Here is a 20,721-nt window from a genome sequence, read left to right as displayed (position 1 = left end):
ATTAATCCGATCACCTCCATGCATTGAGCTACTGACGGGTGTTGAATGGAATGAAGGACACGGCATGCATTTTGAAGCTTTGTTAACCTGTCTTCTGTCAGGTAAATCTTCATTTCTACAGAATCTATCAGAGTCCCCAAGAAGGGAACTCTTGTGAGTGGAAAGAGAGAACTCTTCTTTTCGTTCACCTTCCATCCATGCGACCTTAGAAATGCCAGTACTAACTCTGTATGAGACTTGGCAGTTTGAAAGCTTGAAGCTTGTATCAGAATGTCGTCTAGGTACGGAGCTACCGAAATTCCTCGCGGTCTTAGTACCGCCAGAAGAGTACCCAGAACCTTTGTGAAGATTCTTGGAGCCGTAGCCAATCCGAATGGAAGAGCTACAAACTGGTAATGCCTGTCTAGAAAGGCAAACCTTAGATACCGGTAATGATTTCTGTGAATCGGTATGTGAAGGTAAGCATCCTTTAAATCCACTGTGGTCATGTACTGACCCTCTTGGATCATGGGCAAAATTGTTCGAATAGTTTCCATCTTGAACGATGGAACTCTTAGGAATTTGTTTAGGATCTTTAAATCCAAGATTGGCCTGAAAGTTCCCTCTTTCTTGGGAACTACAAACAGATTTGAGTAAAACCCTTGTCCTTGTTCCGACCGCGGAACTGGATGGATCACTCCCATTAATAAAAGATCTTGTACGCAGTGTAGAAACGCTTCCTTCTTTGTTTGGTTTGTTGACAACCTTGACAGATGAAATCTCCCTCTTGGGGGAGAGGATTTGAAGTCCAGAAGGTATCCCTGAGATATGATCTCTAACGCCCAGGGATCCTGAACATCTCTTGCCCAAGCCTGGGTGAAGAGAGAAAGTCTGCCCCCCACTAGATCCGGTCCCGGATCGGGGGCCCTCGATTCATGCTGTCTTAGGGGCAGCAGCAGGTAAACGAACTGTGCCTATAAGAAGCACAGAAAAAATTATGACAGTTGAAATAAATAAATTATAGCATCAAATCTTTGTAAGAAATATACAATTTTAGCAAAGGATTGTTCCCATTAGCAAAGGATAACTAACCCTGACAGCAGAAAAAATACACAAATAAACGTTTTTTATCACAGTCAACTACAATCTTCACAGCTCTGCTGTGAATGATTACCTCCCTCAAAACAAGCTTTGAAGATCCCTGAGTTCTGTAGAGATGAACCGGATCATGCAGGAAGAAAATGAACCTCTGACTGAGTTTTTTGATGCATAGTAAAAGCGCCAAAAATGGCCCCTCCCCCTCACACATAACAGTGAGAGAGATCAGTAAACTGTTTAAATTTAAACAAAACTATTGCCAAGTGGAAAAAACAGTGCCCAAAACATTTTTTCACCCAGTACCTCAGAGAAATAAACGATTTTACATGCCAGCAAAAAACGTTTAACCTCAATAAATTAATTGTTATTTAAAAACCTATTGCAAGTCCCTGCAAATTAGGTTAAGTCTATGCATACAGTATAAATCCAGTGAAGTACCATTCCCCAGAATACTGAAGTGTAAAATATACATACATGACAGCCTGATACCAGATACATCTACTGTATTTAAGGCTGAGTTTACATTATAACGGTATGGCAGGATTTTCTCATCAATTCCATGTCAGAAAATATATAAACTGCTACATACCTCTTTGCAGATTAATCTGCCCGCTGTCCCCTGATCTGAAGTTTACCTCTCCTCAGATGGCCGAGAAACAGCAATATGATCTTAACTACTCCGGCTAAAATCATAGAAAAAACTCAGGTAGATTCTTCTTCAAATTCTACCAGAGAATGAATAACACACTCCGGTGCTATTATAAAATAACAAACTTTTGATTGAAGGTAATAAACTAATTAAAATCACCACAGTCCTCTCACACATCCTATCTATTCGTTGGGTGCAAGAGAATGACTGGAGGTGACGTAGAGGGGAGGAGCTATATAGCAGCTCTGCTGGGTGAATCCTCTTGCACTTCCTGTAGGGGAGGAGATAATATCCCAGAAGTAATGATGACCCGTGGACTGACCACACTTAACAGGAGAAATTTCTTTTACCCTTACAGGTAAAAAGAGGTCAGAAATTAAAAACTTCTGAAACACTAATTTGCCTCTCCCATAGAATACAAAATCTGGGTGTCACAATGAACTATTCCAATACATGTTATTGTACATAACATGACCCCACAGGATATAAACTTATCCAAGGGGACTACCATAGGATACGCGCTGGAATCAAGTTATTACACTTTTGGATTCCAGAATAATTTTTGGATTCCAGAATAATTTAACTGAAGAACAATTAATAGAACAATCCTTTGCATCTATGCCATAGGGTCTATTTACTATTCAGTCTATTTACCCCTTCAGCTCAGAGGAAGGCATCTGTAAAATTGAAGAAGCCTCTCTAGTATTTGATCAGCCGATCAAACAGCAATATTACCCCAATACCCAGAGTCATGGGGGCGACGTAAATTATAATCAAGGGGATCTCACCTCTAGGTTGGAAGAAGCCTATGAAATAGGACAGCCTGAAATTTTTCCAGGATTTCAGCAACTAGTCGAAGACCAAATATCCTTAGCTAATGGCTGTTCCAGCGATGATGAATGCCAACTGCTGCTCCTGATGGAGTACAAGGATATTTTTGCTAGGGATTCTTATGACTGTGGTACTACAGACTTGCACATTGCAAGAATACAAACAGATCCCGATGCACCACCTGTCTTTGTTAAACAATACAGACTTCCATTAGCCTCATATGATTCTCTCGCAGAAATAATAAGAAACTTGGAAGAAAGAGGTATTATCAGACAGGTGCACAGCTCTTACAACAATCCTATTCTAGGTCTTCTTAAGCCCAATGGACAATGGCGTTTGTGTGCTGACTTAAGGCAGCTAAACAAACAAGTGTACATGTCTGGCTGGCCTGTGCCATACATTGACCAGTGCCTAGCACAAATGCAGGGATCCAAAATATTCACTGCCATTGATTGTGCACAGGGATATTGGACCATAAAGGTACATGAGGAGGACCAATATAAGCTGGCATTCTCATTCCAAAAGGTCCAATATGCATTTCAGAGACTTCCTTTTGGATACATAAATTCTGGACATGAATTTGCTGTATTCATGCATAAGGCTATGCCTGATGCACTGGAAAGGGGGACCTTATCTTATGTTGATGATGTTTTGATAAAAAGCACAGACTTTGAAAAACACATCGCAGAGCTTAAACACGTCCTCAGCCAACTTAAAAGGGCAGGTGTCAAATTATCCCTACAAAAAGCTCAATGGTGCCGCACTCGTGTAAACTTCTTGTGACATGAAGTTACTTCTGAAGGACTAAATCCTCAGAAGTAAAAGGTGGAAGCTATAGTAAATTCTAAAAACCCAACTAACTTAAAGGAATTGAGATCATTCCTGGGTATGACTAATTATTCTCGTTTATGCAGAGTTAGCTAAACCACTACTACTTTTTCTAAAGAAGGATGTGAAATGGCACTGGAATGAGTCTCAAGAGACAGCCATCAGAGAGCTGAAGAGAAAACTCACTCAAGCACCTTGCTTAGCGTACCCTGAAGGTGGTAAACCTTTCTTCTTAGAAACAGGTTACACAGATATAAGCATTTGTGCTGTTTTATACCAAAAGCATGATAATTTAAACAAAGTCATTGCTTATGCAAGCAAAACTCTATCCCCAGTAGAAATAAAATTTAGCGATTGCGAAAAAGCCCTCTTATCTACTGTATGGGCTCTAGAAAATTTCCGCAGCTATATACAGGGCGAGAAAATTATTGTAGAAACGGCCCACCAGCTTTTGCTATATTTGCAAAGTGAGAGAATAAGAGATGGGAATTTGTCTAATAGCCACATAACAGTGTGGACTCTTTCCTTACAAGGCAGGCCTTTAGAAATTCGCTACAAGCAGAATAAAAAGAATCCAGTCGCACAGGGGCTTGCTGAGCTACACGACTGTACTGCTAAGGATCCTGGGGAAGAATTGTCAGAAGATGATTTTCTGGAAGAACAATTGCTTTCCCCATATAAAATGTACAATGAGGACCATTGTCAAACATTACCTTGGGTATATTTTGATGGTTGTTCTTACCATGCCACTATTGATAATGAGCACAGATTAGTCGCTAGCATTGGTATAACTTGGGCAAATAGATTCCCAAATATATCTATAGGTTTCAACATTGGACCAAGATCCAGTCAAGTTGCAGAACTCACTGCTGTTCTAAAAAACATTGAAATGGCTATTGAACATGATATTCATGAATTTGTGATCATAACTGACTCAAATTATGTGCGTGACAGTTTTGTTGAATACCTGCCAACTTGGAAAAGAAATGGCATGCAGAAAAGGAATAACAAACCAGTCAAGCATGGCAAGCTGTTCTGCGAAATTGATAATCTGGTGGTATCCAATGATTTAACCATACACTGGAAAAAGACCTAGGGTCATTCCAGGGTTCTAGGCCCAGATAAGGAAGACAATGATCTTGCGGATTCATTAGCCAAACAAGGAGCCATAACTGGAGAACTCCTTAATATGGACCACTTAATTGGTGCAATTCAGGTAGAAGCCATTACCAGAAACCAGACTAAACAACAGAGTGAGCCTAACTTGGTACAATGGAGTCAGGATTCTCCTAGTGAGGACCTGATCACTAGTCAAAAAGAAGACCCCATTGTAGGCATCTTCTATAAACACATAGAAGATCCTGAAAGTTACCCCATATCAAAAGATGATTGTATTGGCAAAGAAGATCTTAGAATCTTAATGAAATCCAGAACACAATTCAAGTTACAGGATGGTTTGTTAATTAGAACCTCCAAAAGTGGCATCCAGCAATGGGTAGTACCCACCAAGTTCAGAGGTATAATGCTTCAACATGCCCATGATGCTCCCACATCTGGTCATCATGGTGCCAAACTCACGTATGAAATATTGCGTGACTACGCTTTTTGGCCACACATGTTGAAAGATGTTCAAACCTACTGTCAAGGGTGTTTAATCTGTCCACAGTTCCAACCCACTGCGCCAACGCATAGAGCGCCATTGCAGAAAAGGGGGATGGTAATGCCATGGTCAGATATACAAATTGATTTTATTGGTCCAGTAACAAGGTCATCAAGAGGTAACAAATACATGTTAACCGTAACATGCCTGTTCACTAAATGGGTAGAGTGCATCAGTGCACCTAACAATAGTGCTGAAACATGCGCAGCATTGCTCATCAACCATGTGTTTTCCAGATTTGGTTTTCCCCAAAGAATCGAGTCAGATCGGGGAACCCACTTCACTAGCGAAGTGATGACCAAAATGTGGAAAATACTAGGGGTAAAAATAAAGCTCCATATTGCTTATAGAGCTGCCTCAAGTGGTGGTGTAGAGCGTTACAACCAGTCCATTGTTAAAATCCTCAAAAAGTTTGTGAGTGAAACGGGTAAAGACTGGGATGTAAAACTACCCCTTGTCTTAATGGCATTAAGAGCAACTCCAAGTAGTGCTACCAAGATGTCACCTTTTGAACTGATGACTGGTAGGAGAATGGTTCTACCTCAGCATCTACTGTACCGTACATCCGACCAAAACTTGATAAACGCTGCTAATACACATCAATATGTGGAGAACCTAAGAAAGCACCTGTAATATGCCTTTGCATTTGCTCAAAGGAATTTAGAAAAAGCTGCAACTGCCACTAAAATCTATTATGATCTCAAAACGTCCAAAAAGGAATATGAAATAAATGATAAAGTTTATCTTTACAACTTTGGAAGAGATCAGGTTAGGGAGAAGACATTTCTTCCCTCATGGAAAGGTCCTTTTGTCATTTCTGACAAAATATCTCCAGTGGCCTATAAAATACGGATCCCCAAAAATGAAAGTTTCATAGATAAATGGGTCCATATCAATCAGCTGTGAGCGTGCCATCCTAGGTCCCAACTACAAGTCATAGAGGGAGAATGAAGTGTCATATCCCCAAATGCACTAAAGAAATATTGTAGTTTAAAGATACCTAACTGATGAACATGAAGGCTCAAAAATGACGGACTTTCTACATAGAAGACTGTCTATGATGCGTACGGTCAACATCCTTTACAAATACCATTGACTTTAAGCCAATTTAAATACATGTGTCCTACATCTATTTAAAATTGGAAGGGGGATTTTATGTCAAGGTATAAGTAAAGATTAATTAATCATATATTTGGCTAGTCATTAGCAAATGATTCATTTATTCAGAAAAATTGACTTAACTCATGTTCAGTTCTCCCCCCATTCAGTAGGCAAAGTTATTTTAAACATCCAAGTGAGAACAATAAAATATTTGGTTTATTTAACTTTAACAGCCATTTCAAGAGACCATATGTGGCCACTACCTGGAAATATGTGATAAAATCTCCTACGTTGCCTAGAAGTCTAGTTTAAGTGATATATTTTGTTTGAATGTGACCACTTACATTCAAATGCAAATGACCCCTGCTATGTAACTCTGACACTTAAATATACATAATGCAGACACTACGTCTGGGGGAGTATACAAGCACTGAACCATGGACTCAAAAATAAAAACATTTTTTTTTATTCTCTCTGTTTTCCAGAAATCTAATGAAAACACCCTTGACAGTAGGTTTGAACATCTTTCAACATGTGTGGCCAAAAAGCGTAGTCACGCAATATTTCATACGTGAGTTTGGCACAACGATGACCAGATGTGGGAGCATCATGGGCATGTTGAAGCATTAGACCTCTGAACTTGGTGGGTACTACCCATTGCTGGATGCCACTTTTGGAGGTTCTAATTAACAAACCATCCTGTAACTTGAATTGTGTTCTGGATTTCATTAAGATTCTAAGATCTTCTTTGCCAATACAATCATCTTTTGATATGGGGTTACTTTCAGGATCTTCTATGTGTTTATAGAAGATGCCTACAATGGGGTCTGTATGGAATAATAACCTATTGTGTCTATTGTGTCTCTATATTTTTCAGACATATAATAACCAGATGTCCTATGAATATGGACCCCAGACAAGATTCATACATTCAGAATTTGTTAGAAATGTGAAACATGCTGTACTTGTATGAATATATATATATAACAGATGTATAAATGCCATTAATTTCAGAATAATTAGCAGTATAATTACTTTAATATAATATAATGTTGAAAACATAAGGTATTTGGTATCAGAATAATCAAGAAAAATTATATTTTACTGTCCCATCTATAATTAATATTGTAATTGATTAATGCAATGTTATAGTATTGTTTAATATAATCATTATATGGGAAATATTGTAAAATGTTTAGAAATGGTTAAATGAATCTGTTTGTTTGTCATGTGGCCCCCCGATGGACAGAATCTGGTGTTGCAATGCAGGAATTACAGCTAGAGGACAACTGGTTGCTAACAAAGGTGCATTTTCCCTAGCAACCATATATCCCAGGCTGCCCAATCAGAAGGAACAAGGTTCCGAAGGGCCACCCATATTCCTCACCTATGATTAGACAATATAAGTTGGAAGGCAGGATGAGTAAAGGCTGCTAAGGATTTTGCTAAACTGACTGAAAACTGTTGCGTGGGAGGCAGTCAAACTATAAGCAAAGTGGGCCATACTTTTCTTATCAATTGCAATTACACTTATTTTTATATGAGGTGGGACAAGTCTTGAAGCTGAAAATCATTTGGTAAATTATATATATATATATATATATATATATATATATATATAAAAGTGTTACTTATTACAGGTAATATTTTAAAACAAAATATAGGCATAATCACTGCAGTTTAAAGTACAGTTGAGAGATTTAAAAGAGCAGTTTGTATTTTAGTTTATATCCATAGTCTGTGTATTGTTAAACATATATCCTTAATGCTAAACTATTTTATCTGTGCAAATATAGAGTTATAACTTAGAGTTTGATTGTTGGCACAAATAATATATATAACTTCTGGTGTTTCAATTAGAGTATATATACTGTCCTAATGTTTAACTAAGCATTGTTAAAATTGTATTGCTTGGATGTTAGCAGTTAAAGATCTTGGAATCTCATTGTGATATTTTAAACGCAACTCTAATTTGTAAGGCTATTGTGAATAAAGCTAATTTTAAGGGTAGACTTTTTTTTAATTTTGTATAGCATATTTTAATAGTTTTTAAACGTGTATAGCATTGACTCATATTCTGGTTCCTACACAATATATTTCAATGTGTTCATAGATATTAACTAATAATAAAGAATTCAGATATTTATATTAATTTTATTGTCTTAGTATACATGCATATTTGATTGTGGGTTTAATTTAAAGAAAGATTGTTAAATATATTCAGTTATAACCCTGCCATATACTCACATATTATTTGGAGAGTACTGCTAAGATTCTTATAAATATACTGACACAGCATTTAACACCAGGAGCAGGAATTATGAATATCTTGTAATGCCCTTTGGCCTATGTAATGCTCCTGCTGTTTTCCAGGAATTTATTAATGATGTCCTATGAGATATGTTGCAACAGTGTATTGTGGTGTACTTAGATGACATCCTCATACACTCACCCACACTTGAGGTTCATCGTTCTGATGTTACACAGGTTCTTCAGAGACTACGTGAGAACGGCCTGTTTTGTAAACTCAAGAAATGTGAGTAGCATCAGACTCAAGTAACCTTCCTAGGTTATGTTATCTCACTTGCAGGGTTCTCCATGGATCCTGACAAGTTTTCTGCAGTTCTTCAGTTGCCTCGCCCAGTTGGTCTTCAGTCTATTCAATGTTTTTTGGGCTTTGCCAATTACTATAGAAAGTTTATTAAAAACTTTTCTTCCTTGGTCAAACCTATCACAGACATGACCCGTAAAGAGAATGATCCACTCCATTGTTCACCTACTGCCATTAAGGACTTTGAAAGTCGTAAGACTGCCTTTGCTGCCACTCCAGTTCTGGCTCATCCTAACCCTGTCCTACCTTTCGTTCTTGAGGTCGATGCGTCTGAGATTGGAGTAGGTGCCCTCTTGTCTCAACGTCCTACGCCTGATGGTTCCTTGCATCCATGCGGTTTCTTCTCTAAGAAATTGTCTCCAGCGGAGTGCAATTATGAAATTGGCGACAGGGAACTACTGGCCATAATTTTGGCACTCAAGGAATGGAGGCATCTTCTCAAGGGTACTAGCATACCAGTGCTCATTCTTACTGACCACAAGAATTTAAATTATCTATCCAAAGCAAAACGTTTGTCGCCCCGACAGGCCAGATGGGCGCTATTTTTGTCTCGGTTTAATAATGTGGTCTCCTACCTGCCTGGTAGTAAGAATGTTAGGGCTTATGCCCTCTCTCAACAGTTTTCACCTCTGTCCAAGGAGGAGTCTGTACCTACTCCAGTTATACCTCCTGACCATATTTTGGCTACCATACGTACTAATTTGACTTCTCCCTTGGGGGAGGAGATCCTGGCTGCACAAACCAATGCACCTACTGAGAAATCTAGTGGTAAGTGCTTTGTTCCTGAGAATCTTCGAACTAAACTTTTGCACTATCCTAAAGCCGCAAGTCACCCGGGCGAGAACCAAATGATTTGGTCTGTCACGCGACAATTCTGGTGGCCAGGTCTTCGTTCTGATGTTGCTGCGTATGTTGTCTCCTGCTCAGTTTGTGCACAGAATAAGACTCCTCGACGTCTTCCTGTGGGTCTTCTTCAACCTATTGCTAATGGTGAGGGTCCTTGGACACATCTTTCTATGGACTTCGTTGTCGAGCTCCCTGTTTCCAGTGGCAATACTGTTATCCTTATGGTGGTTGATCGTTTTTCTAAAATGTCACATTGCATTCCCTTGAAGAAGCTGCCTACCGCTCAGGAACTTGCTTCAATTTTTGCCCGGGAGGTCTTCCGTTTACATAGGTTACCCAAGGAGATAGTGTCGGACTGGGGTAGCCAGTTTGTCTCCAGATTTTGGCATTCCTTTTGTGTTAAAATGGGGATCCAGCTTTCCTTCTCCTCTGCATATCACCCTCAATCCAATGGGGCTGCGGAACAGTCTAATCAAGCTCTGGAACAGTTCCTCCATTGCTATGTCTCAGATCACCACAATAATTGGTCAGAACTGTTACCTTGGGCAGAGTTTGCTCGTAACAGTGCTATTAATGCTTCCTCCCAGTTATCCCCGTTCATGGCGAATTATGGGTTTCAACCATCCTTGTTGCCCGATTCATTCATGTCTTAAGGTTTTCTGGCTTTGGAGGAGCCTCTCCGGCAACTCTGTTCCACGTGGGTGCAGAATCAGGATTGCCTTCATCGTTCTATGCAGCGCCAAAAGTTCCAAGCTGATCGTAGGCATCTGCCCGCACCTTCCTACCAGGTTGGTGAGAGGGTTTGGCTGTCCTCCCGCAACTTGAACCTTCATGTGCCTTCCATTAAACTGGCTCCCCATTATGTTGGTCCTTTTCGAATACTCTGACGCGTCAATCCTGTGGCCTACGCTCTTGACCTTCCTCCTGCAATGCGCATCTCCAATGTTTTTCATGTCTCCCTCTTGAAACCATTGGTTTGTAATCGGTTTACCACTGTGTTGCCTCGTCCCCGTCCTATCTCTGTTGACAACCATGAAGAATATGAGGTCAGCAGCATTATTGACTCTCGTATGTCCAGGGGCCGTGTACAGTATTTGGTTCACTGGAGGGGCTACAGTCCGGAGAAGCGTTCATGGGTTCCCTCCTCTGATGTTCATGCTCCCACCCTCTTCCGTGCCTTCCATGCACGTTTCCCCAATAAGCCTTTTGTCCTCCATCGGGGGAGGGGTCGTTGAGGGGAGGGTACTGTCAAGGTTTTTTCCCTGCTTTGTTTGCCATGTGCTGCTGACAGCCATTTTACTCACCTCTCTTGCTGAGTCTGGTGCAGAGTGTGTGATGCTGCTCATTTCCTGCACACACTCTTATGGCCAGTCTGGTGTACATCATCTGTGTGAGACAGGTTGCAGTCTCAGAATTGTGATGTCATCACTTATTATTTAAAGGGCCTCTGTTCAGTATGCTTTGCCCTTGCGTTGTCTCAGACCTGTTTGTGAGTTCCAGTTACTGTGTATTACCTGGCTGTCTGACGTCCCTCCTGGTTCCTGATCCTGGCTTGTCCCTGACTCTGCTGTTCTCCATGTTCCTGATTCTGGCTCGTCTGACTATTTGCTTTGGCTCCTGACTTGGCTCGTCTGACTTTTCGCTTTGGCTCCTGACTCAGCTCGTCTGACTACCAGCTCTGGCTTTGACTCCTGGCTTGTTGATTGACTTGTGGACTTTTTATTATTTTTTTGTTATTAATAAAGGTGTGATTATTTTTGCACTTCTCGTCTCAGTCTGATTCCTGGCACCCTGACACTGATTTATCAATGCTTCAACTGATAATACACTGGAATTCTGCATCAAATTAGACACAAAGTTGATCCGCCATAGTTAAAAATGCGCCAAGATCATAAAATTTTAAAATGTGTGATGTAATATATGCTCCCGCGATATCAATCCGACGCAGATCCATGCTTGTGTTATTTTAGCGGAATACTGATAATCCACCATCACATTTGACTCTATTTGACCCTCTTGCCAATTTATCAAACTTTTAACAGGTACATTTGCGTCTATTCCGACGCAGCGTACCTATCGTTCAACCGCCACCCTTGAGGCAGCAAATGCCATAGAAATCAATTAGAGTCTGGAAACACAGAAAGGTTATGTTTGATGCTGCAAGACAATGAAGCATATTAGATAATAAAAGTAAATTAGAAACTTTATTAAAATTATTTAAAACTCTTTCTAAATCATAAGACAAAATATGGGTTTCATGTCTTTTTTTTACTTGATTTTATTTAGCCCTTACTACTAAATAAAATCAAGTAGGGAGATGTTACCCTACTTATGTATTATGTTACATCTTACATCTTTGTCTCTCATTACAAAGCAAGGGGACAATATTATTGCTTCAAATTTGATGCAAAGAATTGCTTCAAATTTGGTGCACTAGTAGATATAGGGATAAAAATGAAATAAATACATTACATAATATAGCTAACTTCCTTTTTTTGGATAAATCAATCTGCACCATGTTTAACGCATGTAATACAAGTCCCATTTTCCACTTTGCACCGAATTTGACGCAACACTTTTCGCACCAAATTTGACGCAATACTCAAACTCCTAAACAACCCACAAACTAGTAAAGTTTTCTACAACTTCTTATTGGTAAATGCATAATCACGTGATTAACAAAATCAGCCAATCTGATTGAAATATACATTTTCTACTATCACTAACGAATCATATTGCTCTATACTTGATTCGCTGATCACTCATCAGAACTTGTAAGTGCCATTTGTTACATTGTGTATTATACTTTAAAAGTATGTATATGTGAAATTAGTATAAAAGATAAACATTGATGATGACATTAGTAAACATTGATGATGACATTAGGCCACACAGTGTAATATTTTTGACAATGATTTTAATAATCGAATGATGTTTGATTCAATATAATCTTAAACTGATAGCTCAAAGGGATAGTCTACCTAACATTTAACTGTCATGAATCAGATACAGCAGAGATGAAAATCACCTCTTTACTGTCATGCTATTTTCAGTGTTTTTCTTCCTTCTCTTGAATTTCATTTTTATTGAGAAATGGTCATCTTATATGCCAGGCCATTTTGTAACACCTGTGTAGGGATGGTGTTTAAAACTAGACTGTAATCAGGAAGGGTTATACAGGCGCAGAGAGAAAACTGGCCCAGCTCTCAAAATATCCATTGATTGCAAATAAATACATATGATACCCTGATTACATGTTATATTTACAATTATTCTTGCTCAGAATAATAATATATTTACACTATATACTTATAGTGGTATAAATAAACACAGAGATATGAAAGACAACATTGTTTAGAACAAAAATGGAATTTAGGGACATGTAAATATGTTAGCAAAAAATTTCTGACATAACACACACATATATATATATATATATATATATATATATATATATATATATATATATATATATATATATATACAAGTATGTGCAAAGATATATGTACAAATTCTAGCATTAATAATCATTAAAAAAAGACAAAAACATGAGATAGACATATCATGATTTATAGAAATACAAATACACATTAATTTACGTGAAAATATCATATATCAGATTTTTTTGCACAACGTATAAATAGAATAACAACTTTTTATTAGATATTATTGTTTGTTCAGGTATAAATGTAGCTATTTCTTGGACATTAACAGATGAAAAATAAAAGATTAGCTTTAGAGAAATGTGCTTGTTCATGGACAGTAATGAAATGGTATAAATAAAGTTGGAAAAAACAGAATTTCTGCGACATCGATGACTCTTAATTATCAACAGTCCAATGCTCATCGCACCGTACTTGACCGGCGTGTTTTTGACAGATTTTTTAATAAATAAGTCGTATGTAGATTTGCGTCAGCAATGTATGGCGATCGTATTGACTCCAGCGAATGCGCCAAGATTGACGCTTTGATAAATCGGGCCCTATGTGTTCTCATTGCCAGACTTAATATTGTCTTCTGCTGGATGGACAGAAAAGCTTACACTATTGCAAGTTTAAAAAATAGATTGCTAAAGTCTGAAAACAGCAATAAAAAAAGAATTAAAAAAAAAAATTCCAGCAGAGCAAAAAAGTCCTCCTAAAAATTTACACCTAAAATAAGTCCCCTAAAAAAATATATAACCCTCCACCTAAAAACCAAAGCCCCATTGAGCAAACCTAAAAAGCCCCAAATATCTAAACTTAAAAAAATCCCATCCTCTCCTTTCTGTCCCTTGGAGAAGTTTGCCTTTTCGATGAAATTCTCTTCTTGCAGTAAAAAAAAAAACTTTACTGGGGGGTGGGGTGACACCATGACTTACCGCACCGGGTGACACCAACCCTAGTAATGCCACTACTTGCCTCCACGTAGAAGGCTCAACTCACAGCCAGTACATTGCTATGCAATTTGCTGACAATAATACATGTCTATAAGTATCTTGCTATATTTAGGGATCTTAAAGAATCCATGATGAAATAATACTATTCTTTAGAAAAAAAATCAAAAGCTTGTTTCAAATTCAAAGGGATATTGCATTATCTTTTTATTATGCATTTGTTGATTATGCAATTCTAATTCAATTTGAAGGGACATTAAACAGCTAGGTACAACTACAATAAGATAGTTACTACTCAGCCTGCTATTGTTTTCCCGCCTGTACCTGCAGGTCTCTTTAAAGCTGTTCTTTTATTTTTACTCATTAAATCCAAGGTCCATTTGGTAAAGCTCTCCATTTTATACTGGGTGCCGCCATCTTGTAGCACATGTATTGACACATCATGTACAGAAGCATTTTCACAGATCTTTGACAGTTGTATCTTACACTTCAGTTTAGCTCACATAATAGAGAGAGGAAGCGTTATAGTTTGGCAGTTTTTGCACAGTTTATAAGTTTACCTAACAAATATAAGATCCAAGATGGTATCCCCCAGTGTGAAGATGCAGAACTTCACCAACTAATACTTGTAAAATAAGAAAACAACCTTGAAGACAGCTGCATAAATGTTTTGTAGATGATCCATTTATATAGCACATCTGGGGGTGTTTTTGTAAAAAATTATAGTTTTGCTTATTTTTAAATAACATTGTGCTGATTTTCAGACCAAGCCACAAAGTTGTAGATGTATACTGATGTCTACAGACTCCTGCTTGTGCAATGGGTCTTTTCATATGCAGGGGAGGGGGGGGGGGGCTGTCTGCTCTTCCTGCTTTCTCAGCCTCTTTCACTGGGTGTTCCAGCCTAATCTCATCAACAGTGCTAAATTGGGAGCTTCTAAGTACGTTTTTAGTTTAAATAGTTTTTGTTAACAACACTTCACCACATATGATAAAAGCAGATCATTCCATTAGATACAATGGAAATCTAACATAGGTTAATATGATATAACATCTTTTATAAAGCTATATCTTATTAATTTATATCACATCCAGGGTAATTATCATAATAACAAGTCCCTCTCGAGTCCATGAAGAGTTTATTATAGCAATCAATCTTCCATACGTACATGGACATCCAAAGGATTGATATCCTATGCAATAGTCCAATAGTTACCCTTCTGCTGTAGAACAGTGTTTTATTCTATTTCCATTTTCCTTATATAGTATGATAAAGTGTTATTGTTTTTGTTTTTTTTCCCCTTAACTTAACATAAGGCCCATAACTTCTAAGTAAGTTTTTAAAAGGTTTTATACTGGCATTTTATAACAGTATCTGTACATATTATTCTTTATAGTAGTGTCTATTACATGGTTATATGAAAATTGGTGAATACTGTCCCTTTAAGCACCAGAAGCCTGTGAGATGACAGCTCTAAATGTACAGTTTCTTTCCTGTTTTATCCAGTCCCTGGTTATATTGTCAATGGTTTTATGAAATGATTATCTTAAATGTTCCCAGGAATATGTACTTGTCAATCTACAGTTTATGATTTCTTTGTATGTTTGCTTCTAGTTTGTAAGTGATCAATGTGCTCTATGCAGGTTCACAGTTTGTGGTTTAATATAAAATAAATAATAGAAACAAAGACGTTTACATTAAGCCTACAGATTAGTGGGTAAATACAAGTTTTGTGTTAATAACAAGTCTGTGAATAATATGTTATTTTTTTAATGTTAACAAGACTTAAGTCTAAAGGCAAATTAAATCATTACACATCCATTTATCACGAAATGAAAATAATGGAATCACTTGCCAGCATAACTTTTTTTTATATATATTTTTGTTTCTTCTGCTTTATCTGCTAAATATCTAATTATACCCTATTTGGATAAAAGTGCCTTCTTGTTTCCTAATTATTAGATACATGTTTTAGCATAACTCTCAGCATTAGCTTAATGATTTTTGGGACTGGGATGTCTAGGCTGAGCGAGGAAGACGGGTGGGTGGAATTGTATGTGTTTTGTGGGAGGGGCCAAGATCAACAGAGGCAAGGTCAAAGGAGTTTGATGGGTGGGCTTAGTCAGAGCATGGCACGATTGGTTGGAGGTCCAGGTGGGCGTGAATGGAATTGACACGGCCCCTGGTTTCACTTTGGAATCTGGAGATTTTCTAGAAAAGGGTAAAGTTTTCTGGGGAGCTCAGAAACATTGACAATCCAAAAATAAGTTGAACGGTTGGGAGCTCTGTAAGTGTTGGCTGTTGGATGCTAATTTACTCATGAACTACTATTCTAGTTGTGAGACTCATTTTACTTATACACTCCGGTAATGTGCCTAGCAGTTGTGATACAGTTTGAATTTAGGGTTGCCACCCATCCTTTAAAATACAGAACACTTATAAGTTACACATGCTGCAGGGTGTGCAGGAAGGAATATGAATAGTGCTGTCCAGAAACACAATACATGTTCCTCCCTGCACACCCTGCAGCATGCATAACTCATAAGTGTCCAGGAAAACATGGCTGAGGTGGCAACGCTATATTGAATGATTAATAATATTAAATAGAGGAGATTAATATGATTTGTTATAATCTTCTATAAGATTAATTAATTTAATTTTTTTTTTACCAATGATGTTTTTGCAGTCTAATTTGTTTACATTAGCAAAATGGTCTTCTTAAAGTGGGGTTTCCAAGGGGTTTTTAAAGACCATCATGGAAGCAAAATATATGCAGCTAAATGATACAACATTAATAAAGAATGCCTATTTTTATTTTTAAATAATTATCAATTCATGAGACACGTGCAGCTAAGAATTTCTTATAATTTTGCAGAATTTTAATATATTATATAATATATATTATTTTTTTAATTGCAAATACTTAAAGGGACATTAAAGGGACAGTCAACACCAGAATGGTTGTTGTTTAAAAAGAAAGATAATCCCTTTATTACCCATTCCACAGTTTTGCATAACCAACACAGTTATAATAATATATATTTTACATTTTTGTAATTACCTTGTATCTATGCCTCTGAAAACTGTCCCCTTATTTCAGATCTTTTGACAGACTTGCATTTTAGCCAGTCAGTGCTGACTCCTAGGTAACATCCCGTGCATGAGCTCAATATTATCTATATGACACACATGAAGTAACACCCTCTAGTGGTGAAAAACTGTCAAAATGCATTCAGATTAGAGGCGACCTTAAAGGTCTAAGAAATTAGCATATGAGCCTACCTAGGTTTAGCTTTCAACTAAGAATATCAAAAGAACAAAGCAAAATTGGTGCTAAAAGTAAATTGGAAAGTTGTTTAAAATGACATGCCCTATTTGAATCATGAAAGTTTATTTTGGACTTGACTGTCCCTTTAAACTTAAAAAATTCTGTTGTGCATAGGAAGGAGCACTATTTAATAATCTTAAAAATATTAATATATATTTTAATCAAAAAGTTGAAGCTGTTTTATTTTATATTTAAAGTAAGTGCATGGCCAATAGGTTAGAAGCTCACTGGTTAAAAATAAATCTATCTGTGATTTTCTGCATTTGACTTTCCCCCCCAATTGGTTGTCGAGTTTCTCAGATGATAACAATACAAAATCGATTTGTTTATTAAAAAGCCTGCAGCCGCAAAGTTTTTTCTACACCCGAAAAGGTCTTGTAAGTAGTGTAAGTACCTGTTCTCAAAATAGAAACTGGGAGGTCATCCTAAACTGATTGATATAATAGCCCAATCACACCTCTTAAGGTTACAGTAAAGGTCTATTCAAGTAACCAGTTTCTTCACTGTGCAAGGGAAATACTCATTTACATGTGTGACATGTGTGACATTAACTTTTTGTAACCCAAATCCAACCTCAACACTGATTAACAATATTTTAATATTTGATTTTTAGTCACATTCGCACTGTTGTATTTGTCACTTAAAGTACAGGCGTCTTCAAAACCGGGTTTTAAAACGGGATTGTGCAATTATGACTTTTATAGGAACCTTTTGTAATGCGTTTTTATCTGCACCACTGCTAAACCATCTACTTGCATAGTGAATGTTGCTATTGATTAACTCCCATTGGTACCACTAATTATACATTAGGGGAACTGGCCAATCTAAAATCTTTATAGGCCTTTATTTACATATATTATATGGCTTTAGGTGCTATGTATCAAAGTATACTTATTTTCTTTCTCAGTATGCATATTGTATGTTGTCATGATGGGCAGACTGTGCACCGTTTTACTATCACTATATAGTCACTTTTAAACTTTGACAAGTATATTTATTTCTTTTGTTAATGCACCGCTTCCATTTTGGTGCCATCTGAAAACAAGATGGCGACTATGGGTTTCTATGGATAGGACTTATTAATTTGATATCTTCCTACACTGGATTTTAATATAACTGAAACTGTAAAGCGTGAACATGATTCATTGTATCTGCCTAGGAAAACTTCAAATGAAATTATGCCTTTGTGACATTTAATTTCATGTAATTAGCAAGAGTCCATGAGCTAGTGACGTATGGGATATACATTCCTACCAGGAGGGGCAAAGTTTCCCAAACCTCAAAATGCCTATAAATACACCCCTCACCACACCCACAATTCGGTTTTACAAACTTTGCCTCCCATGGAGTTGGTGAAGTAAGTTTGTGCTAGATTCTACGTTGATATGCGCTTCGCAGCAGGCTGAAGCCCGGTTTTCCTCTCAGAGTGCAGTGAATGTCAGAGGGATGTGAAGAGAGTATTGCCTATTTGAATACAATGGTCTTCCTCTAGGGGATCTATTTCATAGGTTCTTTGTTATCGGTCGTAGAGATTTCTTCTCCTACCTCCCTTTTCAGATCGATGATATACTCTTATATACCATTACCTCTACTGATTCTCGTTTCAGTACTGGTTTGGCTATCTACTATATGTAGATGAGTGTCTTAGGGTAAGTAAGTCTTATTTTATTTATGACACTCTAAGCTATGGTTGGGCACTTTATATGTAAAGTTCTAAATATATGTGTTTAAACATATATTTGCCATGATTCAGGATAATCAGTATTCCTTCATTCAGACTGTCAGTTTAATTATTTGGGATAATGCATATGAATAATTTTTTTCTTACCTTAAAAATTTTCAATTGACTTTTTTCCCTGCGGGCTGTTAGGCTCGCGGGGGCAGAAAATGCTTCAATTTATTGCGTCATTCTTGGCGCAAACTTTTTTTGGCGCAAAATTCTGTCATTTCCGGCTCCATAGTTGACGCTGGAAGTTTGTTTGTGGTTGCGTCATTTTTTGACGTATGTGTGTTACAGACGTTTTCTTTCATGTAATTAGCAAGAGTCCATGAGCTAGTGACGTATGGGATATACATTCCTACCAGGAGGGGCAAAGTTTCCCAAACCTCAAAATGCCTACAAATACACCCCTCACCACACCCACAATTCAGTTTTACAAACTTTGCCTCCGATGGAGGTGGTGAAGTAAGTTTGTGCTAGATTCTACGTTGATATGCGCTCCGCAGCAAGTTGGAGCCCGGTTTTCCTCTCAGCGTGCAGTGAATGTCAGAGGGATGTGAGGAGAGTATTGCCTATTTGAATGCAGTGATCTCCTTCTACGGGGTCTATTTCATAGGTTCTCTGTTATCGGTCGTAGAGATTCATCTCTTACCTCCCTTTTCAGATCGACGATATACTCTTATATATACCATTACCTCTGCTGATTCTCGTTTCAGTACTGGTTTGGCTATCTGCTATATGTAGATGAGTGTCCTGTGGTAAGTAAGTCTTATTTTCTGTGACACTCCTAGCTATGGTTGGGCACTTTGTTTATAAAGTTCTAAATATATGTATTCAAACATTTATTTGCCTTGACTCAGAATGTTCAACTTTCCTTATTTTCAGACAGTCAGTTTCATATTTGGGATAATGCATTTTAATTTAACATTTTTTTACCTTAAATTTGACTTTTTCCCTGTGGGCTGTCAGGCTCGCGGGGGCTGAAAATGCTTCATTTTATTGCGTCATTCTTGGCGCAGACTTTTTTGGCGCAAAAATTCTATTTCCGTTTCCGGCGTCATACGTGTCGCCGGAAGTTGCGTCATTTTTTGACGTTATTTTGCGCCAAAAATGTCGGCGTTCCGGACGTGGCGTCATTTTTGGCGCCAGAAGCATTTAGGCGCCAAATAATGTGGGCGTCTTATTTGGCGCGAAAAAATATGGGCGTCGCTTTTGTCTCCACATTATTTAAGTCTCATTTTTTATTGCTTCTGGTTGCTAGAAGCTTGTTCTTTGGCATTTTTTCCCATTCCTGAAACTGTCATTTAAGGAATTTGATCAATTTTGCTTTATATATATGTTGTTTTTTCTCTTACATATTGCAAGATGTCTCACGTTGCATCTGAGTCAGAAGATACTACAGGAAAATCGCTGTCAAGTGCTGAATCTACCAAAGCTAAGTGTATCTGCTGTAAACTTTTGGTAGCTATTCCTCCAGCTGTTGTTTGTATTGATTGTCATGACAAACTTGTTAAAGCAGATAATATTTCCTTTAGTAAAGTACCATTGCCTGTTGCAGTTCCTTCAACATCTAAGGTGCAGAATGTTCCTGATAATATAAGAGATTTTGTTTCTGAATCCATAAAGAAGGCTATGTCTGTTATTTCTCCTTCTAGTAAACGTAAAAAATCTTTTAAAACTTCTCTCCCTACAGAT

The sequence above is a fragment of the Bombina bombina genome, chromosome 6 (genome assembly GCF_027579735.1).
Source record: "Bombina bombina isolate aBomBom1 chromosome 6, aBomBom1.pri, whole genome shotgun sequence".
NCBI lineage: Eukaryota > Metazoa > Chordata > Amphibia > Anura > Bombinatoridae > Bombina > Bombina bombina.
Note: the sequence above shows the minus strand (reverse complement) of the source record.